The sequence below is a fragment of the Pelophylax lessonae genome, assembly GCF_965119305.1.
Source record: "Pelophylax lessonae genome assembly, chromosome: 4".
Classification (NCBI taxonomy): domain Eukaryota; kingdom Metazoa; phylum Chordata; class Amphibia; order Anura; family Ranidae; genus Pelophylax; species Pelophylax lessonae.
The window spans coordinates 439237719-439256055 of record NC_138771.1 but is presented as its reverse complement, the minus strand read 5'-3'; the positions used below and the strand labels follow the sequence as shown (position 1 = coordinate 439256055).

The 18337-nt window shown below is 41.9% G+C and overlaps 1 protein-coding gene across 4 annotated transcripts in view; it reads right to left on the bottom strand.

Moving 5' to 3' along the window:
• PCDH1 (protocadherin 1) overlaps positions 1–18337 on the bottom strand; it is a gene marked incomplete at its 5' end in the record, with an annotated part of 305412 nt that overhangs the window by 60019 nt on the left and 227056 nt on the right. The gene's annotated exons all lie outside the window — the stretch shown is intronic.

The window sequence follows — 18337 nt, the reverse complement described above, 5'->3', positions numbered from 1 at the left end:
CCAAAAGTGTCAAAAATATCAGTCAAGGGTCCGATCTGTCCGCCGCAATGTCGCAGTCCCGCAAAAAAAACGCAGATCGCCACCATTACTAGTTAAAAAAAAAAACAATAAAAATGACATAAATCTTTCCCGTAGTTAGGAAACGCAATAACTTTTGCGCAAACCAATCAAAATACGGTTATTGCGATTTTTTCTACCAAAAATATATAGCAGAAAACATATTAGCCTAAAATGTTAAAAAATTTTGATTTTTACATTTTTTTGGGGAGGAATTTCATATAAAAAAAATGTTAAAAATATTGTTATTTTTTTCAAAATTGTCGCATTTTTTTTGTTTATAGCGCAAAAAATAAAAATTGCACAGGTGACCAAATGCCACCAAAAGAAAGCTCTATTTGTGGGAAAAAAAGGACGCCAATTTAGTTTAGGTACAGCGTCGCACGGCCGCGCAATTGTCCGTTACAATCACGCAGTGCTGAATCGCAAAATAGGGCCTGGTCTTTTGAGCAGCCAAATCTTCTGGGGCTTAGGTGGTTAATTATATAAATTTCCATTGTTTTTTTAATTAGTTGGAAAAAAGAAAAGGATTCTTACTTACCAGTGCTCTACTATTCATCTCCTCTAAGGTGACTTTACATAGTATGAGTCAATGTCATGATCTGATGCACTGATTGGACCAGATGAGGGGAAAATTAACTTTCCTGATGTGAATGCACAATACATATGTAAAGGCACTGCGTAAATTGATGGTGCTATATACGTATGTGTAAAATAATAAATAAATAATCCTGCCTATCAGAAGTACTTGTTATCAAAGAGACTCAAGCTTCCCACTACATGAGCCAAATATTGGACTAGAGAGGTAATCTCAGACATAAATGAATATATAACCAAAGTGTATGAATTTACATTTTTTTTTCTTGTTCAAATATTTTATTGAAAAGAGGATTCAGTAGAAATATTCAGACAATAGTCCATTAGATACATACTGTAAGTATAACAAGTTATAACTCAGCAAAGCTGGATCAAGCAACAACTATTAGTCCCGGTTCACACTTGTGCGATGCGGGAAGGCTGCGAATTTGCAGTGTGTTACCGCATCGCAAACGCACCCCTGGCAGTTCACACTGCCATATGCGATACGCAGGGGGTGTCAATAAAATGTTAACGACACCCCCAGTTTGATCGCATATCGCAGTGCGATCTGACAGTTCGCACAGGATCGGATCGCACAAGTGTGAACCACTGTGCGATCCGATCCTGATGCGGCTGGAAAAAAGGGTCATGTGCGTGTTTGGTGCGGATACAGTGCGAATTCAGCCATACAAAGTGTATGGCTGAATTTGCATCCGCACCTCCGATCGGCGCACACACAGGAATGTGAACCGGCACTTAGTGTAGAAGGATAAGTTAAATAAAAAACAAAAAAAAAAAACAAAATGAAAAATGATATATAGTAACAAAAAGGGAAAAGTCCAAAAAAAAAAAAAAAAAAAAAAAAAAAAATAGGGAGGGAGGGGGGGGGGGGGGTGTCATATATGTGTAAGAGTACCTCAATTCAAACCCTGAGGAGAGGTTGAGGTGGCAGGTTGGCACTTCGTTATAGGGGTGAAACAAAATTTTTAAGAGTACTGGGAGACTACAGGTTGGGGTGGGCCATGAGGGTGAGTAAGAAGGTGGGCCTAGCACAAGGCCTGTGCCAGGGGTGGGGAAGCTGTGGGGGTAACTAGTAGAGGGGTAAGGGAAAAACAAGGGAATAAAAAGGAGGCCAGAGAGTGGGAAAAGGATGAACGAGGAAGGGGGGGTGGCGGGGTGGAAGGCAGAGGGAGAGAGGGGCAGAGGGGGAAGGGGGCAGGAGGGAATGGCAGGTGAGGGATCCCACCCTGGGGATAGAAGAATGGTGACAGATCCAAGAACAGGAATGGTAATGAATGTTTGTGAAACTATGGGAGCAGTAAGGTTTCAATGAAACCAGGGGTAATTGGCTTTTTTTTTACTTAATAAAAAACTGACAGTAGTTTTAATGTTGGTCTCTTTGGAGAGATTTTCCCCACTTCTGGCCTTGTAGAGAACAGAAAATTTGAGGAAAACACCTTTCTATTCCTGATCCAGTGACAGGAATAGTCAAATGATTAACAAAAACCGAACATGGTTTTTGGCTTTAGATACACTTTATACCACTCAGAAGAAGAACAAGATGCAAAATACAACTGTTTAATGGTCTACCGGTATCAACCATCACCCAGACTCTACCAGCCTTCTATACCCCAAAGAAAGTTCACAAATGAGAACACTGGCCAAATTTGTGTAAGATCAGGTTGTGCGACTAAATCTTTGCAAGAATTGGCTAGTCTTGGCCCTACTGATCTGTTAAGCAGAACAGATGATGAGTCAGGACACCAACACTTGTAGCCATTAGCTCAAATTCTTAGTTCAAGTACCAAAGCAGAATGTTAATTGGCACCATAACTGTAATTGGGCAACATAGGGAAAATGTCACAGGACGAGAGCAGATATAGAGTATCTAATGCATGCTGCTCTCAGAAGAAATATCTGGAGTGTGGCCAATAAAAGCTGTCAGCAATGGCAATCTCTCTCCTGTAACCAATGTGTGACTATTAAAAAACGTATAATTTGTGCACTTCTGCATTAGCAAGGTATAAACCACAACCTGTTTATGAATTTTACAACATGGGATTTGCGAGAATTAACACATCAATTACTTTAATTCACATAATTATGACCACTTCCTCTAGTAAAAGCTGATTTGTAACAGAACACAGTTCCCTAGAGCTAGGATGAGTCATCTTTAAATTACATTTTTTAAATAAATATGCAAAGTATGGCTGTAACTAAATCGCCATCTAGCTGGGGGGTATCAGTAAAGAATAAAACCCTCATCATAAATGTATAAAAATACTTCCCGTTTCTTTTCAAAATGATACTGCACTCCAATATTATTTCGGATTAACGTAAACCTGTCTTCAGGTTAAATTAGAACCAGCCAAAATGTATTTTTTATTTTTTTTTATTTGGGTAGAGTGGGGAAGGGTTAGAAATCTTTCCTGGGTTTAAAATGCAGTCTGTGTCCCCACTGGGTATTTTTTACTTGTATGGGGTATCCTGGGGACAACTGTAAGAGGTACTTTAAAGTTGTATACGCTTCCTTTAGAATGGGGGTAGAGGGGACATTTATAAACTGGTTCTAGTCCTAAAATAGTCAAAGGAGGGATTGCCCTTCATTTTGAGCATATTTCTTACGGTTGTGGCCCTGGGACAGGAAATAATAAGAAATCCCCCAAGAAAACAAGAAATTATAAGAAGCTCTATGGGAGAGCCCTAAGCCATGGAGAACCTGCAAACTTCTCTTATACAGCCCTCTTGCCACAGCACACAATGAGGCAGGGGATGCCAATTCCTGGTATAGCTTTGTACCTTCCTGTGTCACATCTCCACCACCAGCTTGCTTATTAGACAATAAATTAGTATCACCACCTCCATCTAAGAGGGCATTGAAAGCAGTAGGCTTAAGGCATAGGTATGCGAATCTCAAGACTGACTGAACAGAATCATAAATTCTTCATCAGTCCAGTTTAACAGTTCAGTTCACATATATGTATTTCAACTGTGTACTCAGCCTTTGCTCAATTGTAAGCTCCCCATAGACAGAGAACAGACATGTAAGCCTGAAGCATAAACATGAACTTTTGGCTCACTCTAGTATTAATTTCTGTGCTATGAATGAAGAAGCGGGCAGGAGGAGAGATTGAAGAAGAAATCGCCAGCACCAGGGAGAACAGCAGCAACTGAAAAAAAGGTTTTGTAACTTGCACAATTGCTATGTCACAGACTGCTTTTTTTTTGGCAAGTGTATGCTCAGTTCCCATAGACCACCCAAGGGAGTGTTACCAGATCCAGCTATTGCTCATTACATGGCTGCAGGCAAACTATACAATGTTAACTAAAAATGAGCATCAGCACAATATCGAGAGTAATTCTTTAGAGTCTATAGATAGGCAAATGTCTCCATGTTAATGATATTCCCCATATCCTCTGCTTTCTATCATGTACTTTGCCTGACAAATGCTACAGTGAAACAAGTGCAATTAAAGCCTTCCATTCCTTTTATGAAAAAATGGAAAGCTTTTCTATTTTTCAAAAACAGTTTGAAGGCCAGGTGAAATTTTATTATCCATATCGCTATTCAAGGGGCATCAAAACAAAAAGTGTTCACAGACTGAGGCTGGATTCACACTGTCGTGATGCATTAATGCTAACACATAATGCCATGCATTAACACGTGCTGTAATAAAGTTGGTCATATGCACAGAGATTTCTCTATACAAGCTAAACAACGTAGACGGCTATTGTATTCTGATAGTTGGCAACTGTCCAAATGTGGCTGTTAGAATACCTGTGAGTCCAAAAAGCGGCACATCACAAACAAAACCCCTTGTGTGTACAAAGTGTCCCCATGATTAAGCCCCATGGGCATGGCGAAACGCACCGGAGTGTGTGGCCTGGATGGAGCCCGGACTGAGGCTGCTTTCACTCTTTACACACGGGGGTTTCGTTTGTGATGTGCTGCTTTTGGGACTATCCTATTCTTCTCATCGATATCCATGGAGCTCAGACGAGCGCCTTCCCTGCCTATGGACCTATCGGAGCCTTGAGCAGAACCCTTAGTGTTTGCATGGGTTCACTGTTACCTGAACAGTGACTGCAGCTCATTGGCTGCAAACACTGTTCAGCGAACTTTTTCTGCCAGGCTCCTTCGATTTCTCAAATGAATATTGTCAAGCCAGATGGTGCTGGCAGGACCACCAATGGCTCAAAATTTGAGTGGTGAATGGCCAGCTCAAGGGATCCTATTTGTTTTGGATGGGCTACCTATCAGATAAAAAGTGCATGCCTTTTTTGGTGTAACAGCACAACACAGAAAAGTGTGTGTAATGGTATTCTACAGTGAGATAATGTTCCCCAAAAACAAACATTTGGAACAAGGGATGAAAAATTAGCAGGTATTGCATTCTATAAAGGACTTCGATGCATAAATTCTAATGCAGGGGTGTCCAACTCTTTTGACCTTTCTGGGCCACATTGGAAGAAGAGGAATTGTCTTGGGCCACATATAAAATACACTTACGATAGCTGATGAGCAGATCACAAGTTAATGATCACTGACATAGATAACGTACCTATCTGAGTAACAAAACTTCAATTTTTGTAATTTTTTCGATTACAAAAGTAAAAGAGGGCAACGTAAAACTAGTGCGATTTTTGACAGTGTTTTTGATAAACGAACGCATCAATATCTGGTTCGATAAATGAAGTAGCAAATATTTGCTTACAAATATAGGTGCTACTGAAAAGTGATGACATGAATAAGGCACGATTGTGAACAGTGGAATATTTTTCTTTGGAAAGATAAAACTTACCATAAAACTCCAGTAAAGGGGTATTGTCAATTTTTTCTTCAGCTGCATATGTTCGCTAAGGGTAAATGCATTCTTCTAAGAATTGCCCCAAAAATTAACATTTTTAATGTTTTCTGTTGGGCCGCATTCATGGGGCCGCAGTTTGAACACCCCTTATACTATATTCTGTTATAAATAAAATAAAAATGTATCTTTCATATATTGTTGGTCCATATTTAATCTTTCCATTCACCATATATCCTTGCTGGAAAGTCCCATTTTCTTGGCGGGGTAGTGCCCGGACATTTCTTCTGCAGCCTTTTGGCTTGATGAAAGGCGGGATCACTGCCCTACCCAATCTGCTTTAGTTTGAACACCCCTGTTGTAATGGATGATTTACATAAACATACATGCAGTTAGACTAAAACTAGCATTACATTTGGAATAATTATATTAAATATAATAGGTGTTTCTTTGATACCCTGGCTAGGTCCTGCACTTGTAGTGGGTATTCCACTTTCCGTGCTTTGAAAAAACAGATGGCACTATTGAACACTAAGCCCATATTTATTTTCCATGGACACTGTAATGCAGATCAACCAACGAAGGGTGTAACACAGGCAAAGTATTCACAAGTCAAAATTTAATTTATTTTTAACTTTGTGCTGACCCAGCAAGTAGCGAAGGCCAACAGGCCTTATATGTGCAATATAACAAATGCCCAGGACGAGCATTTACAGTTTAATTACAAGCCACAACGTAACACTACCAACAAACACTCAATGTTTTCCAAATACGCCAGCTATTTCTTCAACCTAGCAGTTAACACAGTCTGTTTACAGACAGTAGCAGACAAATTATTTTTATCAGTCTGTGGTTAATATAACTAATCCCTAGTTAACAATCTCTATCTTCATGTCTAAGTCCTACTAAGCTTTCAGCATAAAGAAAGGATTAGTGAAGAATCTCCGTTGTGATCTCCCCAAGGCGGACTGTTTTTAATTGGGGTGTGCAAATCTCTGAGGGTCAAGCTTACGGGGATGTCCCTAATTAGGTACTGGACAGTGAAAATGATACACTAATTGCCTGTTCTTATGATCATACAGACCATGGAAAAAAAGTAAATCACCAATGCTGATTAAAGCTACCCAGAGACTTAAGAGGGTGATCATTTGTGCTAGAACACACTAACCACCCCTGGACAAAGCCATATGTAAGGTGCTTCAAAAGGATGCGAGTTAACATCAATGAAGTGTGGTGAGGAGCACCAGATGGTGACCTATTGAGGAGGAACATTAGGAATTGGGTCAGTATACTGGAGATTTTGGACGGTCAATTTTGCATTCTATGCAAGGTGATGGCACCCATGGCATCTGTAAATGCTAAGCTGCAATGACAAATTTAATATCTTGCTTCTGAGAGATTTAAAGCAGTACTAAAACCCTAATTTTTTATTACAGATACATCCCTATTGCCCATTTTATCACTTGCCAATTAATGATAATTTGCTACAGTGTTATTAAACGCTCACATTTTCTCCCCGGAAATAGTGCAGCCTTCAGCGTCCTCTGTGTGGTTTCCCTGAACTTCTGGCCAGGAAGCATGCACTCTAAATGTAAACAAAGTCTCCTGAACCCCTCATGGGACAACACATCCTGTCTTTCCTAGTGTTGGCGTGAATGTGCATTGGCGCCATGATATCATGGTTTCTATTTCCCTGGGCTGCCTGTGTTTGGCCAACACAGGGAGCTGTGGCAGTTATACAGTGATCGTGGTTAAAAGGGTGACTGGCATGGCTTCATATGACCCTGAAAGCCAAGGAGCCACCCTTACAATGGAAGTCAAGGCCAATAATGTGGGCACCTAGTAAAATAAGAGGACAGAAATGCAGAAGCTGTATAAAAACAAAAACACTGTGTACTGGACATAGGGGAACAGACGGGTGATCAATGGAAAATAGCATTGGAGGCTGTATGTTCTAGCTCCTCCCAACTATATACACTTCTACGGAGTACATTATCCTCTTTTCAAATTGCAAAACATTATCTTATTGTTGGACTTGCCCTAAATGTTGTAGGGATCATGGGGATTTGATCCACATGCTGTGGCGATGTTACATAGGTATTTGGAATGCCTGGTTAAGCATATGTATGACCGTTTCCCAACATCATTTGTCTCTAATCCCAAGCAAAGTGGGCTAGGTATACTGGATGATGTAGTACCAGATACATTTATTAGGGAGGGCGTATCCAGAGCACATAAAGTCTGCTTACTGCACTGGAAGCTTACGTCCGCTCCCTCCCTTAAGGAGTGGATTGACCACAACCAACACTACTCTTTGGTATTAAAAAGATCTAGATCAACAAAGGGGCTGTCCTGTCAAATTTGACAAAGTTTGGTATGGCCGATTGGCTATACTTGGTCTGTTGGGGTGATTGCAGTTGCAGATTCCTTTGTTTTCTGTGCAAGAATCTCCCAGATGGTACAAGCAACAATAGGTGTGTGCAAGGTTATGAAAGTGTATTGTTGGGGAAAGTAATTGGGCTTTCCTTATCTGGGATCAGATTTGATTTGATATTGTCTAAAGTATAATTTTATGCTCTGCGTAATTAAACAAAAAATAAAGAAAAGCAGGACGCAAACCTGGTTGCCTGACAAGTCGCCGTGGGTCGCCTGCCATAGAGCAGCACAGGACCCGTTCTAATAGGAGCGACACAAGTCACTCCGACTTAGAAAAAGGGTCCGGAGCTTCTTTGGGGCGACCTGCATTGACTTCAATGATATAAAGTCCGTGCCGGCCGCTCCGAGGTCACGTTGCAAGCTGCTCACTGCGCCTTCACAGGTCGCCCCGGCAAGTCGGGTCGCCCCAGTGTGAACAGGGTCTAAAAGACTGCCATCAGCATTTTAAATATATATATAAAAAAAATTGGATTTTATTTTACTTTAACCACTTGTTGCCAGTTACCTCAGACTAGAGCTACCCAGAAGATTTCTTCGTATTATGCTAATAAAATCGCTAACAAATAATTACGAAGAGTAGCAAACGATCGCTAGTCAGATGGAGCAAATGTCTATCTTCTGAGTTGGCTATACAAGTAGTATGAAGTAGCATCTTGCAGCGATTGCACATAATGGGAAATTGCGGACTCATGTGCGATTGCTACTTTATAGTACCCATGTAGCTTACTCCATGGGGGAGCCATTTGTTTAGTAATAAATGACCACTCCTAGTGATTAATCCTTAGCAATTTGAGTAGCATGATCAAGGCTCTGTAGCCTAGCCATAAACATGTTTAGTAGAACTCGATCTTACACAGCTGGAGCATAACATAATCACAGATACTAATCAATGCTCCTAGCATTTCCTTCAAAACATCTAATTTATCTGTACTTTTCATAAAACCTCCATCAGTCTGTGGAGAGTTATGACAATACTTGATTGCTTCAAAGCTGCCACTTAGTAGAATTCTAACAGACCCATGCTAAATAGAACAAACAAAAGCGCATAAACGCAGAGGGCAGTCAGGCGTGGTCTGTTCCAAAATATTTCTGAGCATCCTGAAAATAGGCATATGACCAGAATCTTTCCTATGTGCATGCAAAGTCATATGTTGAGAGCTCTTGTCATGGTTGGGACAGCAAAATATTGTGAGTTTTGAAGATAGCCAGGGCACATATATTGCCTATAAGATCTGCTGCTTTATGGAAATCAACCCCATATACAGCAGTACACAGTATCCTAGTTCGGCATTTCTCTGTGCACAAAAATGCTTGAAAGATTCAAGAACAGAGGGACATAAGAAGGAAGAATTGTTCTGTCCATTTAAAGGGCACACACAAAGGAGAGCTACTGTCTGCAGTACACAACATTCACTACGCTACAAGGCCAGCTGGAGCTTGAGCTTATGAAAAAGTCATTCTGTAGCTCTGAAAAGAAGCCAGCCAATTCCTCGGAATACATTTTTCATGAAGATACAGCAATACTGGAAAGGTCAGGTCAACCTATAGCCTGCCATATATCAAACTAAAAATTCTCTGTCTCCAAATTGTCCGTTGTGACTTCCCTGCATCTCATCTTTCAGAAACCGCTAGTTACGGCTATACGGCTCTTCACAATAAAGAGACTGAACGTTCCATTTCAGAAGTCATCAAATGATGCTTGTTAACATCAGTTACATTGATTAACATGGTTAAAAGCTGGGCCTTAACTCAATTCACAGTGCTGCATTACACAGTGATTGGAGCAATGTAGGGCGGAAGTTGGAAAGCACAAAAACTACATGGAAAAATCATCTAAAAAAATTAGGGCTAGCTGCAGATGGGTCCATAGGAGGCAAGGAAGACCTATGCCTTTACTTGGACCTAGAAACTCTGTAGTCTCAAATCAGAGAGAGATAAAAGAGCTGTAGTTAGCCATGTGAATGTATTCCTAAAATCTCATAAAAAATCATTGTCACTTTTGTTTTAAATGCAGATCTTTATACTGGTTAGCATTGGTGAATTGAACTTTAGGTCTCTTGCAAGCAGTTATGAGATTAAAAAAAAAAAAAAAAAAATTTTATATACACATACATACATACATACACATATATATATATATATATATATATATATATATATATATATATATATATATATATATATACATATACATACATACATACACACACACACACACACAGTATCTCACAAAAGTGAGTACACCCCTCACATTTTTGTAAATATTTTATTATATCTTTTCATGTGAAAACACTGAGAAAATAACACTTTGCTACAATGTAAAGTAGTGATTGTACAGCTTGTATAACAGTGTAAATTGTATGTCCCTCCAAAAAAACTCAACACAGCCATTAATGTATAAACCGCTGGCAACAAAAGTGAGTACACCCCTAAGTGAAAATGTCCAAATTGGGCCCAAAGTGTTAATATTGTGTGTGGCCATCATCATTTTCCAGTACTGCCTTAAAGTGGAGTTCCACCCTCATTTTATACTTACCTCCATCTTCTCGCTCCGGGTCACCTGAAAAACAAATGGCTAATCGCATTTTTTTTTACTTGCCTCGTAGCGAAGAAAATATACTTACCTTACTTCCTTCTTCCTCCTTCCTCGGCCGCGGCCCGTCGTCACTTCCTGGCTCTGCAATGATTCCTGGGAGCTGAACGTCATCGCTCCCAGGAATCATTGCGCCTGCACCGGCCCCGACGTCACTTCCGGGGCGCGTGCGTCATCCCCTTCTAAACAGCTTCTGGGCATGCCCAGAAGCTGTGGAGGGATGACGCGCGCGCCCCGGAAGTGACGGCGGGGCCGGCGCAGGGCATCGTGGGACCGAAGAAGGCGGAAGAGGACGCAGAAGAGGACACGCTGGCTTCAAGCTGCCCACATCTGAGATGGCAGCGCTGGACAAGACTTTTTCAAGGTAAGTATTTGTCCTAACAGGTAAGTGCAACCCGGGACAGATCAGAGGCTAGCCATTGCGGAATGCACTAGCCCTGACTGTCCCGGGGGTATTTTTAAAAAAAAAAAAATTCCAGGGTGGAACTCCGCTTTAACCCTCTTGGGCATAGAGTTCACCAGAGCTTCACAGGTTTCCACTTGAGTCCTCTTCCACTCCTTCATGATGACATCACAGAGCTGGTGGATGTTAGAGACCTTGCGCTCCTTCACCTTCCATTTGAGGATACCCCACAGATGCTCAATAGGGTTTAGGTCTGGAGACAAGATTGGCCAGTCCATCACCTTTACCCTCATCTTCTATAGCAAGGCAGTGGTCATCATGTTGGAATACTGCCCTGCGGCCTGATCTCAGAAGGGAGGGCATCATGCTCTGCTTCACTATGTCACAGTACATGTTGGCATTTATGGTTCCCTCAATGAACTGTAACTCCTGAATGCCAGCAGCACTCATGCAGCCCCAGACCATGACACTCCCACCACCATGCTTCACTGTAGGCAAGACACACTTGTCTTTGTACTCCTCACCTGGTTGCCGCCACACACACTTGACACCATCTGAGCCAAATATGTTTATCTTAGCCTAATTAGACCACAGGACATGGTTCCAGTAATCCATGTCCTTAGTCTGCTTGTGTTCAGTAAACTGTTTGCGGGCTTTCCAGTGCATGATCTTTAGAAGGAGGTTTCCTTCTGGGATGACAGCCATGCAGAACAATTTAATGCAGTAAGCAGCGTATGGTCTGAGCACTGACAGGCTGACCCTCCACCTCTTCAACCTCTGCAGCAATGCTGGCAGCACTCATACGTCTAGTTCCCAAAGACAACCTCTAGATAGGACGCTGAGCACATGCACTCAACTTCTTTGGTCGACCATGGCGAGGTCTGTTCTGAGTGGAACCTGTCCTGTTAAACCACTGTGTGGTCTTGGCCACCGTGCTCCAGCTCAGTTTCAGGGTCTTGGCAATCTTCCTATAGCCTAGGCCATCCTTATGTAGAGCAAAGATTCTTTTTTAAGATCCTCAGAGAGTTCTTTGCCATGAGGTGCTATGTTGAACTTCCAGTGACCAGGATGAGAGAGTGAGAGCGATTAACACCAAATTTAACACACCTTCTCCCCACCCGAGACCTAACACTAAGAAGTCACATGACACCGGGTAGGGAAAGTGGCTAATTGGGCCCAATTTGGACATTTTCACTTAGGGATGTACTTACGTTGTTGCCAGCAGTTTAGACATTAATGGCTGTGTGTTGAGTTATTTTGAGGGGACAGCAAATGTTTACTATTATACAAGCTATACACTCACTACTTTACATTGTAGCAAAGTGTAATTTCTTCAGTGTTGTCACATGAAAAGATATATTAAAATATTTGCAAAAATGTGAGGGGTGTACTCACTTTTGTGAGATACTGTATACTGTGACAGGAAGCCAGGAAAAACTATGGGTTGTGTCGAGGATGGGAGATATATTTGTCCCAGATTCATGCTGTATACAAACGGTTTTCCTTTTTATGCTGTGTAGTGAGCCTATTTTGTCTCACTGAGGGGTTAATGAGCTCAGCTGTAGCAGGTTGAGTACTCTGGGCTCTATAAAACTCCCAGGCTGCCTAGGGAGGATGCTCCATCCTGGAACCAGATCTCTGTGCATGACGGACTGGGGAACAGCCATTTACTTGTATAGTAACATTAAATTTGTGACTATGATTTATTCTGTGAGAAAGTTCAAGTGTCTGGGCAGCAGTACGCTGTTCTAAGTTGTTAGGTTCCTGCGATTGTAGTTAGGATGCCCAATGTGGCAAAGGTTTATTTTTGGTTTTTGTTTTATTTTGCGGTTTTGATACCTGCTCTTTTTGGGCACAGACTAAATAAACCACACTTGTGTTTCACCAAGATCCTGCTTTCTGGCTGTGCCTTTTTCACTGTGCTGCACTTATCCAGGAAGTCAAGCATAACCCGCTACTGAGTCAATTCCTAACAATATATACACATTTATACATAGCAGATCATAGCATCAAATCAATTAAACTCCTGGTATATTTATCTGGTCAATTAGGTAGCAGAGGGGGTTGTTAATCAGTTTGACCTGCTTTGGTTTTAATGCAATTAACAGGTGCACTAAATGGGCAACAATGAGAATCTCCAAAACAGGAATGGTTTTACAGGTGGAGGCCACAGACATTTTTTTTTTTTTTCTTACTTCTCTTATCTGACTTTTTTTTTTACTAGTTTTGCATGTGGTTAGGGTCAGTGTCACTACTGGTACCATGAGTACTTGAGACACTTGGGCCCTATAGAAGTTGCAGTGGCAGTCCAACTCCTCCAGAATGGCACATCAATACGTGCCATTGCCAGAAGGTTTGCAGTGGTTCCCAGCACAATCTCAAGAGCATGGAGAAGATTCTAGGAGACTGGCAGTTACTCTAGGAGAGCTGGACAGGGCCATAGAAAGTCCTTAGCCCATCAGCAGGACCGGTATCTGCGCCTCTGTGCAAGAAGGAACAGGATGAACATTGCCAGAACCCTACGAAAGGACCTCCAGCAGGCCACTGGTGTGAATGTCTCTGACCAAACAATTAGAAACAGACTTCATGAGGGGGGCCTGATGTCCTCTAGTAGGCCGTGTGCTCACTGCCCAGCATGTGGAGCTCGATTGGTATTTGCCATTGAACACCAGAATTGGCACATCTGACACTGGTGCCCTGTGCTTTTCAGATTATTGCAGGTTCACCCTGAGCACGTGATAACTATGAAAGGGTCTGGAGAAGCCATGGAGAACGTTATGCTGCCTGTAACATCTTTCAGCATGACCAGTTTGGTGGTGGGTCAGTGATGATCTTGGGAGGTATATCCATGGAGGGATGCACAGACCTCTACAGGCTAGAAAATAGAACCCTGACTGCCATTAGGTAGCGGGATGAAATCCTTGGGCCCATTGTCAGACCCTACGCTGGTGCAGTGGGTCTTGGGTTCCTCCTGGTGGACGACAATGCCCAGCCTCATGTAGCAAGAGTATGCAGACAGTTCGTGGACGACGAAGAAATTGATACCATTGAATGGCTCCCACGCTTGTCTGACCTAAATCCTATAGAAAACCTCTGGGACTATGTTTCGGTCCATCCGATGCCGCCAGGTTGCACCTCAGTCTGTTCAGGAGCTCAGTGATGCCCTGGTCCAGATGTGAAAGGAAATAGCCCAGGGCACCATCTGATGTCATATTAGGAGCATACCCTGATGTCATGTCAGGCATGCATAGAAGCAGGTGGGGGCTATACAAACTACTGAGTACCATTTTGAGTTGCTGCAATGAAATTTCAGCAAAATTAACTAGCCTGCTGCATCATTTTTTCACCTTGATTTTCAGGGTGTCTTTGATTTCAGCCCTCTGTAGGTTGATAATTTTCATTTCCATCAAAAGTCATAGTGACCATGGAGTCAGGATCCGCCAGGTGCCTGGTCCGACATAGCTGTTCAGCAAGCCGCTAAGCCGGCTGCTCCTCCCCCTCCACAGCCCAGCGATCCAGTGAGCATGAAGGGGGGCAGAGCAGAGAGCTGCTGACTGTCAGCAGCTCTCTGCTCGGGGAGCTGTGTTCGATCGCTCAGGTTCTCAGTGTAGAGGCGCTGGTGGACCGATGCTGCATCCACCTAGGTAAGTATAACTGGGGGGGGGGGGGGGGGAGGGAAAACCATACTTCTCTTTTAGGGAACACAATGACAAGCTCGACATGTTGACTTGGCTTTCAAATTCTCCAGGTCTCAATCCAATCAACCATATGTAAGATGTGCTGGTAAAACAAGTCCGATCTATGGAGGCCCCACCTCAAAAACTTGAAAGACTTAAAGGATCTGCTGACAACTTGGTGGCAGATACCACAGCATACCTTCAGAGGTTTAGTAGAGTCCAAGCCTCAGTGGGTTATGATGAATGGTCGTAATGTTATGGCTGATTGGGGTTACTTTTTCTCCTGGTTGTATTAATGGTTTACATAAGCAGTGTAGCTTTTTTTTTTTTTTTTTCTTTTTTGAGGGGATTGTGGTGCCTTACCCATGCCTCATACTGACAGTTATGGCTGGAGTTTCACATTAATCTCAAAAATACTATCAACGTGTGCTTTAAACTCTGTTTCTAGGCATAGTTTGTAAAAATATATGTATATAGGGCAGCCAGCTCTGCCTGTTACATATGCATGCCTGGCTTCCTGCTTAGTAGTGCTGCAGAATTATTGTGCTTCACTGTTCCTCCTTCTCAAAGCATCTTTCCTAAATCTCTTACATTATCCTTTGATCAATTCTTCTGAATACATTCCCTTATACACAGGCAGGAAAGGGAAAGTCCATAGATCTGTATATGAAATGTAGTTGCAAAAACACTGGGTAATAAGCATATTAATGTGCCAGCATTACTTTTGGGGCCCCTTTACACTTGTGTACCTGTTAACGCATGCTTTTTAAAGCACATTTGTGTGCCATGTGACCCTGATCAATCATTTTTACAGAGCCGTTGAAAAGTGTCAATGGGCAAGGCGGCAATTTTATTTAATTTTTTTCGCACACTGCAACATGTGTACATGCAGCTCAGTGTTCTGGTAGGTGGGTGAATTTACTTTGTCTAAGTAAAGGGAGCCATACACTTTGTATGGCAATGTCCATACACGGCACATTGTTGTACCACACAACAATGCACACAATGCAAAAAGTGTGAAGGAGCCCTAAGATAAGTGTTACAATTAGATCTCGGATTGTACTGTACTCACTGAACACACAAGAGAGCTCAGTAGAAAAGAACAATGAATGCTTCAATGGCTTCCTCAAGGAAGTTCCAAAGAAAGAATGTCTATTTCTTCTCCACGCAGGCATTATGAAATCCGCAGTAGCGTGTTTAGTATTTGGCTTCTTACACCGTATAAAAGCATTTGTAGGAATGGTATCAGGAATTATAAAAGCATTTGTATGAATGGTATCAGGAATAGGGAAACCTTAAGTCCTAGTTCACATTTTGGAATAAAGAAGAAGTTCACCTTTCATAACATGTTATGGCACTTTTCCACTGCAAATACCGGCTCGGCTCTACTCGGCCCTGCTTGCTTTCCACTGCTGGTACCGCATGGTACGGTGTTGGAACGGTTCGGTACGGTATGGTTTGCTTTTCCACTAAAGTAGTACTATAGTTAAGTGGGTGGGATAACAACGGGGTGGGTGGGATTCTCTGACCAATCAGTGGCTAGTAGTGACTGCATGCAAAGGATTGTGGGATATGGTAGCGGGTATGGTACCTCTTGGAACCACAATCGAGGTGGTACTGTTTTTGAGAGCCGTACCGTTTGGTTCCATGCAGTGGAAAAGCGCAGCTGTACCGGAACCGTACCGAACCGTTCCTACACCATACCATGCGGTACCAGCAGTGGAAAAGCACAAAAGCGTGCCGAACCGTTCGGTTCCATGCAGTGGAAAAGCGCCATTACACTCATAATCAGGGTGTAACATGTTATGAATGCACTGGCATTTACCACCCCCCCCCCCCTCCCCAAAGCAGACCAGGGATCTTCTCACTGTGTCTGCTGCCAGATTTCGAAAAAAGATGCGGCCGTGCGGGTCTCCACCCACCCGGTCGCGTCACTCATTCACAGTCCTCTGTGAATGGAAAACTACCAAGGTCCAGTAGCCTTTGCGGCTGATGGCTTGTAATTTTCAATAAACTAGCATGGTGCTGTGAGTGCTGTGGTAGTTCATTGAGTCTTTCTGTCAGAATGTATCTGCTTCCTCGTACGAGATACTAGCAAGCTGATACACTGACAGATGCTGATCACTGGTGCAATGCTTTACAGGCTCCTGCAACAAACAAGAATAAATGCACATTTTTTTTACATGCAAAAAAAAAAAAAATGCATTTATTTATTTATTTTAAAGTGAATTTATCCTTTTAAGTCTTCTTTAGCTGCAGCTTTGAGAAGGTAACGGAATTTTAGGCCTATTCCCATGACCGCCATGTTTGAGGACTGAGACTAACCCTTTGAGATTTAGGGCCCTTGTCACTAAAAAACTCTGGACATATCAGCAGCTATACCCTGTTCATAACCTTCCATTTTTTACTGTAATACTAAGCAGCATTTTGGTATATGCCAACGATTTGAAGAGTAAAGGAAGCCATTTTGAACCCTGTACTAAAATTGAAGGCACCAATGCCTACCAATGTACTCCTGCCTCACTTACTTCTACTCTAAATCACTAATGGCCTCAAAAAGGTCACCGAAAAGTTTACTGCAATGGATACCGGTATTGGGTTCAGAAGCACAGAAGATTCAGACCTGTCTATCTACACAATGAATAGAATGTAGTAACTGCATTTCGATAAAAACTTCTATTCAAGCATTTAGGCCTTTTTTATTTTTCTTTTTTAATGATCGAAAGAAGCCCATTGTTTTCATTGGGTCTGTACACACAGACATCTAAACGTGCGTTGTGTAAAAAAAAAAAAAAAAAAAAAAGACAAAAATTTGTGTTGCTGGTCAGTGTTTCTATGTGCATATATACGCAAGCATATACCACACTTCCCCGATTTAAAAAAAATCTAGAAGAATTTTCACACATGTATGGATATGCGCAAATACGCCCTTGTGCTTAACAGTCCACCCTTGCACTTTTTCTGCCAGGAATATCTGATGTTTATACATCAGTACCACGTGCAAGTACCCTAAGATGGAGATTAGAGAGACGGGGACCCTGTAATGGTTTTTGTTTTTATGAAGCTCCACCATGCAAAATTATGGTCTTGGTTTACCATGCTTCAAATCAGAAAAATCTGGCCCATTAAAATACCTTAGAGACAATTATAAACTTCTCTTTGCGATATTTTAGGCCTGAAATTTGAATAGACTTAGAATGACTAAAGGTCATCAGGCTGCGATAATAAGGCAACTGATCAACTGTATTTTAGGTGCGAGTTGTACCACACCACAGGGAAGCACTATAGTATTTCATTTTTCATTTTAAGAAAAAATGTAATGATTCTTTTAAAATTGTTCCTTGGATCGAATTGACATTAGTTTTCAACCATAGTGATGAGAAAATTTGAAGAAGCTAGACTGAAGCTTTTTCGCAAACAAATTTCTAATAGTGTATGAGGTTTTTGTTTGGAAAACTACAATTAATCCAAACTCGAACGCTAAAAGCAAACAAAATTTTGAAAGCCCAAGTTTAGATATAAATAAAAATCCACACAAGGGACATAACAGGGGTATAACAGTTAGTGCTATGTGTCCCTTGCATTGAATATTCTTGTTTAAGTAGAAGTCTTCCCATGTCTTACTACACTCCATCCCCACACTCTTCCAGTGCCAATGGCAGGGGGTTAATACAGCTAAGGGGCTGTCAGGAACTTTAATCAAGATAGACCGACTATGCCTGCCAGATACGCCAATCGCAGAAGCCATTCTATAGGCTTCTATGAATGACGTAGGATCTTTAAATGG